We start from the raw sequence: 13037 nt of genomic DNA, 5'->3' as shown, positions 1-13037 counted from the left end.
TGGGGATGCGTCAGAAATTTACATATGATAACCAAATACATTACATCATTCATCCCAGGCATAGTGGGGAAACCAAAATAGGCCGTTACATGACCTTGAAAAAAAGAAGATATACATGACATAGAGACAAAATATCAAGACTATGCAAGTCACCAATAACTACTATCAGCAGCATCTGTCAATCACTATACATATCAGCAACCATGTTCTCCTTCTGATCTCCTTTCTGCAGCTGATCCACCTGAACCCAAAAACAGCTTGTGTACTTGAACCAAGAGCTTCTAAGGTAATGCCAACAATGCATTATTAGAAGATTATCTGCTCCCCCTGAACCTATGCCAGATGGTCTCTGACAGACCCATATCAGACTCTCTTCAACCAGAGTTTGTCCCCACTGATTTCCTTCAAACCACCATATACGCGATTGTACCTGCATAAATCGGCGTATGTACACGGATCCGCCTCATGAAACTCGCGTACAACCATTTTTCCCTGAAACAAACAGGTTTCAACAGCAGGATGATGCATCAACTACTCCCAGCTTCTGTCTGAGGTATTCAAATGTTTCCCTGGGCAGTGGTTTGGTGAGTATATCAGCAACTTGTTCCTTAGAGGGAACATACTCCAACTTGACCTTTTGTTCAAGCACTTGTTCCCGAAGAAAATGATATTTGATAGGTATGTTCTTGGTCTTTGAATGCATGATAGGATTCTTTGAAATGCTGATTACTCTTGTATTATCACATAAGATGGAGATAGGTGGAGTACAAGTGATTTGAAAATCCTGCAAAGTTTGCATCATCCAAAGGAGTTGTGTGCAACACGATGCAGCAGCCACATATTTTGCTTCAGCTGTAGATAAATTAATCGAACTCTGTTTCTTGCTGAACCAAGATACTTATATGGAACCCATAAAGAATGCACAACCACTTGTGCTTTTTTTGTCATCCACGCTTCGAGCCCAATCTGCATCTGCATAAGCATGAAGAGTGAGATCTATATCTCTAGGATACCATAGGCCATAGTTTTGAGTTCCTTGAAGATACTTGAAAATTCTCTTCACTGGTTGAAGATGACTTTCCTTTGGATTTTCCTGAAATCTTCCAACCATTCCCACTACATGCATGATGTCTGGTCGGGTACCTGTCAAATAAAGCAGACTTCCAATCATGGATCTATAGGTTGGTTGATGCACTGTTGCTGATTCATCATTTGCACTGAGGCTGCATCCTGTAACCATAGGGGTACATACTGGTTTCGAATCTTCCATGCCATATTTCTTCAAGATCTGCTTGAGGTACTTGGTTTGAGATAAAAAGATACCGCCTTCATTTTGTTGGATTTGTAGACCAAGAAAATATGTCAGCTCTCCAAGCAATGACATTTCGAATTCTTTCTGCATCACCAAGGCAAAGTTTTGACTCATAGCTTCTTCATTTCTGCCAAAGATAATATCATCTACATACACAACAAGTATTAGCAATTTGTGATTTTCAATTTTTATATAAAGATTGCTATCTGTTGATCCTTTTGAAAAACCTTATTGATGAAGGTATTTGTCCAAACGATAATACCAAGCCCTTGGAGCCTGTTTAAGACCATAGAGGGCCTTCTTTAGTCTGCATACAAGATTTGGATCATTCCCAAGGATGAATCCATATGGTTGCTCAATGTACACTTCTTCTTCTAAATCTCCATTCATAAAGGCAGATTTCACGTCCATTTGAAATACTTTGAACTTCTGAAAGCTAGAGAGGGCAAGGAACATTCTGATGGCCTCAAGTCTAGCAAAGGGAGCAAAAGTTTCTTCAAAGTCTATTCCTTCTTGTTGAGCATACCCTTTACAAACAAGTCTGGCCTTGTTTCTAATAACTTCCCCATTTTCATTCAACTTATTTTTGAATATCCATTTTGTCCCTATGACATTCTTATCTTTTGGTCTAGGAACCAACTCCCAAGTGTTATTCTTTTCGATCTACTCAAGCTCTTCATCCATTGCCTTGACCCAGCATTCATCCTTGCATGCCTCTCTTACATTTTGTGGTTCAGTGGAGGAGAGCAATGCCAAATAGCTTGAAGCTTCTGCAATTGTTCTTCTTGTTTGTATACCTGCCTCTTTCTGCCCCAGAATTTGAGTTTCTGGATGATGCTTTTGTACATATCTAGATGGAGTCTTCTCTTCTATTCTTATATGTTCTTCTGGTGCCTCTTGAGCTTCTTCTTCATCATAAGTCTGATTTGATGTTGAAGGATGGTCCTCATCATCTTCAAAATCTTCGGAATTTACTTTCCTAGGAATGTTTCCTTCTTCATCAACCACTACATCAATGCTGTCAACAATTCTTACAAGTATTTTATGGTAAAACTTGTATGCTTTGCTGTGGGAAGAGTATCCAAGGAGAATGCCTTCATCTGCTCTAGGTTCAAACTTGCCAAGGTTTTCATCAATCTTTTTAATATAGCATTTTCTTCCAAAAATTTTGAAATGTTTTACCGTAGGAGTCTTACCATGCCAGAGCTCATGAGGAGTTTGCGTGTTGTTCACCCGAACGTTTTTCTTGTTGAGAATAACAACGACTGCAAATGCAGCTTCACCCTAGAAAGTTGCGAGAGTTCCAGACTCATCCATCATAGCACGAGCCATTTGGGAATGTTCATCCTTTCCACTACTCCATTTTGCTGAGGAGTCCTTGCAGTAGAGAATTCCCTTCTTATTCCATGTTCTTCACAGAAATCAAAAAATTCATTTGAGGTAAACTCCCCACCTCTATCAGATCTGAGGCATTTAATTTTATGATCTGATTCATTTTCAACCAAGGCTTTGAAAGATTTGAATTTTTCGAAGGCTTCGTCTTTGTGCTTCATAAGTCCTATCCAACACATCCTGGAGAAGTCGTCAATTAATAATATAAAGTATTCTTCTCCTCGAGGTGACCTTTTCCTAGATGGACCACATACATCAGTATGGACAAGTTCAAGTGGCCTACTAGCTGATCCTTCCTTCTCAGGGAAGTTAGTTCTGGTTTGCTTACCAAACTGACATGATTTGCATATTGTATTGTCTGGAATTCTGATGTCTGGAAGACCATGAACTGCCTGGTATTTGCATGCTTTCCTTATCTATGAGAAGCTTAGATGCCCCAATCTTCGGTGCCATAGCCAGTGTTCATCATTCTTGCTCAGATAACATTGTTGTTGTCCTCCCTTGAGAATGTATAGATTATTTGGAGTCTTTATGCCTTTGATCACTATTTCTCCTGTATCAAGCTCACGAACAATACACCCATTTGATCTAAATATCACCTCATTTCCTTGATCACACATTTGGATGACACTCAATAGATTATGATTTAAACCATCAATATACATAACATTTGTTGCTTTGACCTTTTCTTTTAAAAGAACAGAACCTTTACCTTTTATGAATGCAGGGGTGTCATTTCCAAATGAGACCTTCTTCTCCTTCTCCAAGGCACTATATGACTGAAGTTTCTCTTTATCACCTGTCATATGTTTCGAACATCCACTGTCAATGTACCATTGATTTTCCTGCCCTTCCGCATATATGGCTATACCACATCTTTCTGGTTGTGGTTCTTTCATTCTCCATGTTTTGATATTTGAGGCTTGCTCCTTCCAAGTTGTTTGCCGAAACATGCTCCTGCATTCAGAATCCTCATGACCAAAATTATTACAAATAGAACATTTTATTTTATTTTCAAGAGAAAACAAGTTATTGTAGGTCCTTTCATGATCCCAGTCATACTCCTCTGTTTTTGAGCTTCTATAGTCATGATAGTTTTGTAGGCAACACACTCAGCTGCTTTGTGTCCAAAGTTATGACAAGAGAAACATTGGCCATTGAAGAAATTCCTGCGATTATCAACCCTGCGGACCGAATGATTGTAGTTTTCATTTACATCCATTCTTGAGGAAAATTGAGAATGATTTACCTGTGGTCTATTGTATCTTCTATTTACCCTTGAAGTAGATTGCCCCTGATTTACTTGGTGTGCAACATTGTGCCTTTGCTCTCGATTGTCAATTTGTTCACTTCTCCTTGCTGCATCAAGATAGCTTTTGGAGGTGGATGGCTTATGCATTTGAGATGCTTCTTCATTATATCCCAGACCTGTCTTGATTATTGGAGAATGCTTCACTTTGATAATCTCATCTAAAGTTTTAGATCCTTTAACAAATCTAAGATTAAGAGCTTTAGTTTTCTCAATCTCTTTTCTAAGTCCCACAATTTCACATTCTAACTTTTCATGATGTTTTTCCCTTTCAGCAAGTTGGATTTGTAGAGTATCTATAATCACATTCTTCTCTTCTAAACATATTTTGAGTCTAGAAATCTCTTCATAAAGACCTTCTTCATCTATAGCATCCAAGAAATCATCATCTTCAAAAGCCATTAAGAGTCTATAATTATTATTACCTTGTTCTTCTTCATCACTATTTGAAAGTCCATCATTGTCTTCATGAGTGTAATAGCTTTTCTTATTTACATTCTATTTTCTATTCCATCTAACTAGTTCCTTACCTTTGCCAAGCTTATCTTTATGAGGACACTTGGTAGCATAGTGACCTACTCTTCCACAAGCAAAGCATTTGAAAGGTAACTTACCTCTGAATCTTCCAGCACCCCGTTGAAGATTCTTGACAAAATTTGATTCTTCCTCTTCTTCTGACATATTTCCTAACTCATAGTAATCTCCTTTGCCTGAAGCCTTGAATGCAGCTTCTCTCCTGTCTGATGGTCCTCCTTTCCTCATTTCGTAAGCAGTTAGAATGTCGTGCAGCTGTTACATAGTAAGGTTCTGTAGATTCTGTTTTTCTTCTATTGCAGAAACTTTTGATTCAAACTTAGAGGACAAAGATCTTAGAACTTTTTCAACCACAACAGCCTCTTTTATTTCTTCACCCAAGTTTTTCATACAATTAACAATCTCATCTATACGTAGAAAATAGTTAGCCACACTTTCATCATTGTGCATTCTGAGATTTTCATACTGAATTCTGAGGGTTTGAAGTTTTGTTCGTTTTACCTGTTCATCTCCTTCATAGCTCAGAACGATCTTGTCCCATATTTCTTTTGCGGTTTTATACTGCATAACCTTGACGAATTCTGTTTGAGATAGACATCCTAATAGAGTATTGACAGCCTTTGCATTTGTTTCAAATTGCTTCTTACCAGCCGTATCTGTAGGAGTTGCTGATGGAAAAGTGTACCCTGTATCTATGATATCCCAGACTTCTGTACCAAGAGATTGAAGATAGGCAGTGACTCTTACCTTCCAATAGACGAAGTTAGTCCCATCAAAGATTGGTGGCCTGATCGATGCTTCTCTCTCGTAGTTGCTAACGATGATAGATCTTCCTTCAAGCGATAAAGCTTCTTCTGAAGGACCTGCTCTGATACCAATTGTTGGAAATAATACTGAGAGGGGGGCTGAATCAGTATTATCAAGTCAATTTTCTCTTTTTCAAACCCAGATCATATACGCTACTTCAGTTAGTAAAAACCACGTATATACGCAACTATAGATAACGAAACCCGCGTATATCATGCAGACTTATAATTTAATTTATCTTGCAGATGTTGATCATTAATATGTGTATCAGAATCAAATAGACAGTACCAGAAATAGTGAAATAGAACAGAAGACAATCACACACAAGAACACAAGATATAAGGAGGAAACCCAATGTGGGTGAAAACCCCCTGCTGCAATTCGTCTCTATCTTCTTTTAATTAGAAACTTCTTTTTACAATGTTTCTGTACTGGTGCAGTCTTTACCAGTACACAGGCTGCTACCTACAGAGAGCTACAACCCTCTCTCTCATTCTCCAGCTTTTCTTGGAAGGGAGCTACAACCCCCTTAGTTCTTGTACTAGCTGGGATACTAGTACGCAGGCTTCTACTTGCAGAAGGCTACAACCTTCTCTTTCTTCCAGGGACCACGTTTCATTAATTTTCAGACTGGATCCATGAATAACATCAATCAAACATCAAGAATTTCTGCATAAAACCATCTTCTTTTCACCAATCAAAACTGAATCAAATAAACACCTCTCTGACAGTTGTACCCAGAACACAGTAACAATAACCATACACCAAATTTGAACCCAGAACACTGCAGCAATAAACAGAAGTAGCTAGAACATATTTCAAGAGATGTACGCTACTTCAATAACCAGAAACCTGCATGCATACGCTTCTGTGACAAGATCAACCTGCGTATACGCTTCTTTGACTCACAGAACCGGCATGTATACGCTCTTTCACTTCACTGAACCTGCGTATAGATCTATAAAGGATAATTCATCTTTTCAAACATTCAGACATCAGTTAACCCAGATTATTAGATTTATAGATCAAGCATGCGCCGCATATAACAGATCAAAATCATTCAAAGATACTATAATCCAAGCCTTAAGATTTTGACCCATCAATAGAACTTATCCTTCTCCTTACGCTTAGGTTCCTCCTTCATTTAGATCCAGATCTGCACCATAACCCAATCACCAGTATTTCAGATCTAGCACTTTATCAGATATTCAATAATTCAGATGATGATCTTGCCTAATGATCTCCTTCTTCTTTTATAGTCATAGGCCTTTCTACCAAGGTCCAAAACCATAACAAATCAATACCATGGACCCAATACTTGGGATCAACACACTTGACGAGATACCATGGTCCAAAACCATAGGTTCAAATACCAAGGGCTAAATACCATGGACCAAAAATACGTTCTCCCTCATGTACGTGCTTTCCCTTGCGTGAAAGTGCGTGTATACACATACACGACTTTGGAACGTTGAACACGCGTGTATATGCGGCTTCGTCAAGTTGAACCTGCGTATATATGATTTCCTTCATTCTGAGAGCTTGAACTGTGATCTGTCAACAAAGTGAGCTGCCATCAAGGAGAACACCTATACCATAGTGCCAAACATGTGCCATAATGCCAACACATCAGTCTTAAACACCTCACACCATTAAGCCTAAAGTGCTAAATCCTATTCCTACCTTGCCCCATAGAACACCCTACATTTCTAACCTAATTTCCCAGACCTAAACTGCCCAGCTCCATCTGATCCAGGAAAACACCAACAAATTCAATCAAAACCTTTCGAGCTAATATACCTAGCCTAAAATCCTTTACCTAATCCAGTCATCTTGACTGAGATCTGTTGGACACCTAATCCTCAATGGGTTAGTGTGGAAGCTGAATAGACAAAAGGAGTCCAAGAGACCTTGGGATGTGGAACCCAACGGTCACAACATGTACTATAAATGTATATCATTTGTTAATAAAATTGTATTCTCATGTTTTATCTTTTATATTATGTTTCTTCCATGTGTGTGTTTAACATGGTGTTAGAGCAGGCGTATTCCTGCCCTGCATAATTACTTTGAGCCATTTGTTTTATGGTCTGTATGTGCAGGTCATTTCTGCCATCACTTATGAATATTTTCTCAACTAAAGTCTAGCTGCCACCTCTGTTATTTCTCCAACGCCATTTTTGGCTTCCCTCTACTTTGTAACTCTCTATTCTGGCTATTTTCTGCCTTGCATACAGAGTGCTGCCCCTCTGCTCTTCTCTGACTGGTTTTTTATAATTACCTACATATAACGCTACGCTACCCTGACATATAATCCTGATGCATATATAATGCATTGCCCTGACATGAAATATTCCGTTGTTTCATATAATGCACTGCCTTGACATGGTTTTCCCAGTCTGCCCATATTGCAAAAACTGACATCACTGACAGCTAGAGCGCAGGCTTCAAATTTAGGTTTCTGCATCGTAACTCCACTGCCATTACTCTATCCTCTACCTCTTTCCCTTGATAGAAAATCTGTCTTGATTCTTTGTCTGCCATTTTGTTTCAGACTCTTCCTTCCTCTCTACCGTTGCCTAATGGTTAATCGATCTCCTACCCTGATGAAACTCGGGGCCACGAAGAAGAAACAAGCTTCTACCAAGAAGAACGGATGTGTTCCTTCATCTCTATGATTTTCGTTTTGATTTTAGTTTATATTTGATTCCAAGAGAAAGCATCAAGATTGATTTTGCAACAATGCTCCGAGCACCTACCACTGGAGTGGTTGAGTTGAGCCTCAATTTGGTTGTTGGCTTTCTGGTATTGATGTGCATACACAGGTTTCTAATCAGCAGTTTCGGGAACCTTTCTTAGCAGTAGTCATAGACCCCACAAGAACTGTATCTACTGGAAAAGTTGAGATTGGTACTTTTCGAACATACCCTGATGGATACAAACCTTTTGATGAGCCTGCCTCTGAGTATCAAACAATCCCTCTGAATAAAATTGAGGATTTTGGTGTTCACTACAAGCAGTATTATGCTCTGGATATTACATACTTCAAGTCATCCCTTGATTCTCACCTCTTGGACCTCTTATGGAATAAATATTGGGTGAATTCTCTTTCATCTTCGCCACTCTTAGGGAACTGAGATTATGTTGCAGGTCAAATTTCAGATCTTGCAGAGAAGCTAGAGCAAGCAGAAATTCAATTGGTGCATTGACGTGTAAGCTCATTTCTGGCGCCTCCACAAAGGAAGAAGGAGGAGGAATCACAACTTGAAAAGATTATGAAGGATAGCTCAAAAATTACTGTTGAGCAAGTGCATGGACTGATGTCACAAGTTATCAAGGACATCTTGTTTAATTCAGTTCACTAGTCAACAAAAAAACCGAAATTTCTTTTGGCGAGGGATCAGGACCTAAGCCCATGGTTGAGACCTGGTGCTTGAATAAAAAGGCCTAGCTAATTGTGCGAATTCGTTTGCCAATTGATGTCTCATTTTTATCTTTCATTGATCTGTTATTTTTCCATCGCATCAGTCTCTTGTTCTGAATGTGTAAATCATTGCCATCATTTGCTGGGTGGTGGTAAAATACCATTAGCCAAGCAGCATCTGATATTTCTATTCCCATAAATGTTGTTATGCTTTTGGTGGAAGACCATGGATGATGTTGGAGTGTTGATCACTGGTGGAATACTGAACAACCCTACATTAAATCATTTTTATTAAGAACATGTGTTGACTAGGAATTGGAGTTATATTCTGGTCGATATATATTTTGAAGATCAACCATATGATAGAGGCTGTGTGTGAAATATTTTTGTTTAACAAATTGAATATATTTTCTGTCTTATCTTGCAAACGCCTCAACATGATCGATATGATCAAATAGCTATAGATGTGAAAGTCCGAAGAATCAAAAGCACCGCAGAACAGCTTCGCAGTGGTGTGGAGAGCATAGAGACTCGCACAAGAGAAGTTGTGTGTTAAAGCAAAGAGCTGGTCGATTCATCTCTGTGTGTTCATACATGCATGAACATGTGGAATAATCCTTTCATTGGTGCGTAGCTCCTACAAGTGGGTCATTGTTGTGTTCATCATTCTTATTGGAATACTGGAGGTATTGTTGACTTTCTATATATTGTATTCTAGCATATGTGTTGTTAGCTCTCCATAAATTCTGTGTGATATATGAGGGCAGATTGTTTTCTTTGAAGAAGTGGCAAGGTCAGAGAATATTTGTTCGTACCCTAGTCAAGCATTTATATATGAGCATTCCAGTCCCGTCCATGACATTGTGCTATAGTTGTTGAAGTTTTGATAGCCATCATTTCTTCTTTGAAAGTGAAGGTTTATTTGAAGGATCCAAGCAAGTTTGCAGTTGTTGCTGCCCCAATGTGGCATTGTATTTAAAAATCATTATAGTTTTTGTCTACATATATATGCATTGATTCTTTGATTAGACTGCTGCATAAGACTTTGGTGGGCTGTATAAAGGCAATGATTGTTTTGACAAATAAAAGTAATCTTTTGTGGAGAAAAGTTTAGTCGGTTGTATTGTCAGAACATAGTGTTGGTGATGAGTAAACTCTTATTTTTATGTAATGGATTATAATTGGTGCTTGCTGGTTGCACACTGATCATATGCTGCACATTTATAAAGGATATTTCTAGCGGGTATTACTTTTCTACATTGAGCAGCAGTTGTGATCAGTGTTTAAGGTGTAATTCTGACATTAAAAAAAAATGGCCAGAATCAGTGAAGTATTAGAGTTCCTCAAAACTTTGATATTGTCTACTACTCATGACACATTAAAAATCAGCAAAGTTTCTCTCATAGAAATTCAGGTCTGTCTACAAAATGCACAAGAGAAAATAGATTTTTTGCAGCTCGAACCTCAGCTCCAGCAAGAAGAATTAAAAAAGAGAAGTCATTCTGAACCTGTCTCTATTCAGAAGATTGAAACAGAATCCCATAAATCAGCAAGGTTACATGTAGATGCAGAAGTTCAGTCTGCACTTCCCAAGCCCATCATTAGACCTTGGGAACAGCTTGTCCACAACAAGCACAGAACTGGTCTTGTATATGACAAGGATGTGTCCTTTCATATTCCAGACTAATCAAAGCCCATTCAGTTTCAGAGTGTTGGATTCCTTCATGACAGTTCATCTCAAACTGTTCCAGATTCTGCCCCTCTTCCACAGCAACATCAACAACAACAGATTGTGAAATGCCAACACTCTGACCGAGTTGGCCATTTGAAAGATCACTGTTTTGATCTTCATCCATGTAAGCATTGTCATAAAACCACCCATTCTTCACATAGATGCTTCAGAAACAAACGTCTTGCAAGAAAAAAGATTCATCTTGGATGGATCGCTTCTTGGTAATGGGCATGAACAACCAAGAAGATATTCCAATCACAAGTCAAAACTTATTCCAGAATATTGAATAGCCTTGCAGTTGAGTTTTCTCCATCCTCTCACCTTGTATCTGACAAGCGGGGAAATGATGGTCATCTACAAGCTTCAAAGCCACATCAAGCGAGCGTGAGCCACAACCTTTCACACCAGTTTTAGAGTTGTAGCCAGAGACAAAGATGCCCCTGAGCATGCCTTCATTTGGTAATGCCTCTTCAAAGAATCTGGGACACTTCCTCTAGCAGAAGACTTCAGCTTCTTGCCAGTTTCGGAAGAATTCCAGGAACAAAATTGGGGACACTTCCTCTAGCAGAAGACTTCAACTTCTTGCCAGTTTCGGAAGAGTTCCAGGAATTTCATTAAGCATTCCAGAGTTTTTGGTCATCTTTAAACCATCACAGGTGGAGACTTCCCTTTTCAGGTTTAATTTCTCCCTTTTATGTGGGCTGAGACCTCCCTTTCATGGTTGAAGGTTTCCCTCTTCAAAACAATAGGAGCACTTCCTCTAACAAAATACTTCAGCTTCTTATTGGTTTTGGAAGAGTTCTAAGAACTGCACTAAGCATTCCAATGTTGGTGGTCATCCTTAAACCACCACCCTTTATACCAACATTTCAGAGAGCACATTTAGCCTAGTGCTGCCATGCATTTTTGCACATTTTGTATTACAACTCTCTTCTTGGACTCATACATAACCCTTCGGATTAAGGGGGGGAATTTTTGACACCTAATCCTCAATGGGTTAGTGTGGAAGACGAATAGACAAAAGGATTCCAAGAGACCTTGGGATGTGGAACCCAATGATCACAACATGTACTATAAATGTATATCATTTGTTAATAAAATTGTATTCTCATGTTTTATCTTTCAGATTATGTTGTTTACATGTGTGTTCTTAACAAGATCCTTACAGAGAGAGCCCTCTCCCAGCCTGGTAGGGCTAGCTACCAGGCTAAGCTTGGTTTGTGGTTACCCTGGAATTGCCTCCCTTCAGTCTGAGGTCAATCTAGGTGATAACACAAACCATATTCCCTCCTAGAAAGGAGAATGTCAAGAAAGGGAAGGCAACCATTTTCCTCAACTTCCATCGTGAACGTGATGGAGTTTGACTGAAAATTAAGGTGGTTAAGAAACAGATCTAGTTTCTCACGACCATGAGACCAGATGACACAGGTATCATCAATGAAGATTTTCCACTTTTTAGGGCGAAATTGAGTAGTGGCTAAGGCCTTGGTCTCAAAATCTTCCATAAACAAGTTAGCGAGGATGGGAGAAAGAGGGGATCCCATGGAAATACCACAAGTTTGCTCATAAAAATCTCCTTGGAAACTGAAGAAATTCAAAGTGAGGCAAAGACCAACTAACTTAGCAGTGTCTTTGTCGAAGATGTGATTTATGATGTCAATGGCTTCTTGGATGGGAATTTTGGTGAATAAGGATACGAAATCAAAACTAACTAGCAAATCTCCAGGTTCCAATCTGACATCTCTCCACTCTTGAACAAAGGAGGCAGAACCTTTAACAAAAGAACCAATGTGACCAATAAGAGGTTTAAGTTTTTGAGAAAGGAATTTTGCAAGAAGGTAGGTAGGTAGGTCTCATAAATATTGAGGTAATTGACCTACATGATCAATCAAGTTCCTTATATTTTGTCACAAAATCAAAATTAAAAATGGTTGATTTTATGAATGTTAAATATTGACATTGTACAATTATATTCCCCAACAACTACAAAATATTCAAAGATAAGTTTCTTTCAAGTGATAATGTCTTGTCAGGTAGCTACGAAGAGGCAAATCAGTTGTTGAAAATGTTGGGTGTTGAGTACATATCATATCATGCATATCTGAATAATTGCATTATATATAGAGGAGAATATGCATAAAAAGAGATATGTCTTATATGTGGGCATAACAAGTACCGTAATTCAAAAAATACATAAATTACATGGTCCTCCTCATAAAATATTGAGGCATATGTCTATAATCCAAAGGATTCAAAGACTCTTTCGTTGCAAAGAATTAGCTATGTTGCAATGATGGCATGCCTCAAACAGAAGTGAGTCGATAATTATGTGAATCCCAACATATTCAATAGTCATGAAGCATATAGAGGATACATGGCCTGAAAAATTCAAGGATGAAGTACGAAGTCTACAACTCAACATAGCCATGGATGGTGTCAACCGATATTCCCTCCAAAACAACAACTATTCTATTTGGCCTATAGTAGTGATAAATAAGATTACCCCCCCCCCCCATCGTTGTCTCTG

At 38.6% G+C, this 13037-nt stretch overlaps 1 pseudogene; it reads left to right on the top strand.

Annotated features, from left to right (window-relative positions):
* The window catches only part of LOC149161392 (COP9 signalosome complex subunit 5 pseudogene), a 177418-nt pseudogene extending 168695 nt beyond the window's left edge, over window positions 1-8723 (top strand).
* Window positions 8724-13037: the final 4314 nt, after the last annotated feature.

The sequence above is a fragment of the Pinus tabuliformis genome, chromosome 5_2 (assembly GCF_031772625.1).
Source record: "Pinus tabuliformis cultivar Carrire ecotype Pingquan chromosome 5_2, CPIR1, whole genome shotgun sequence".
Taxonomy (NCBI): Eukaryota; Viridiplantae; Streptophyta; class Pinopsida; order Pinales; family Pinaceae; genus Pinus; species Pinus tabuliformis.
Note: the sequence above shows the minus strand (reverse complement) of the source record. Positions and strands in the feature narration are given on the sequence as shown.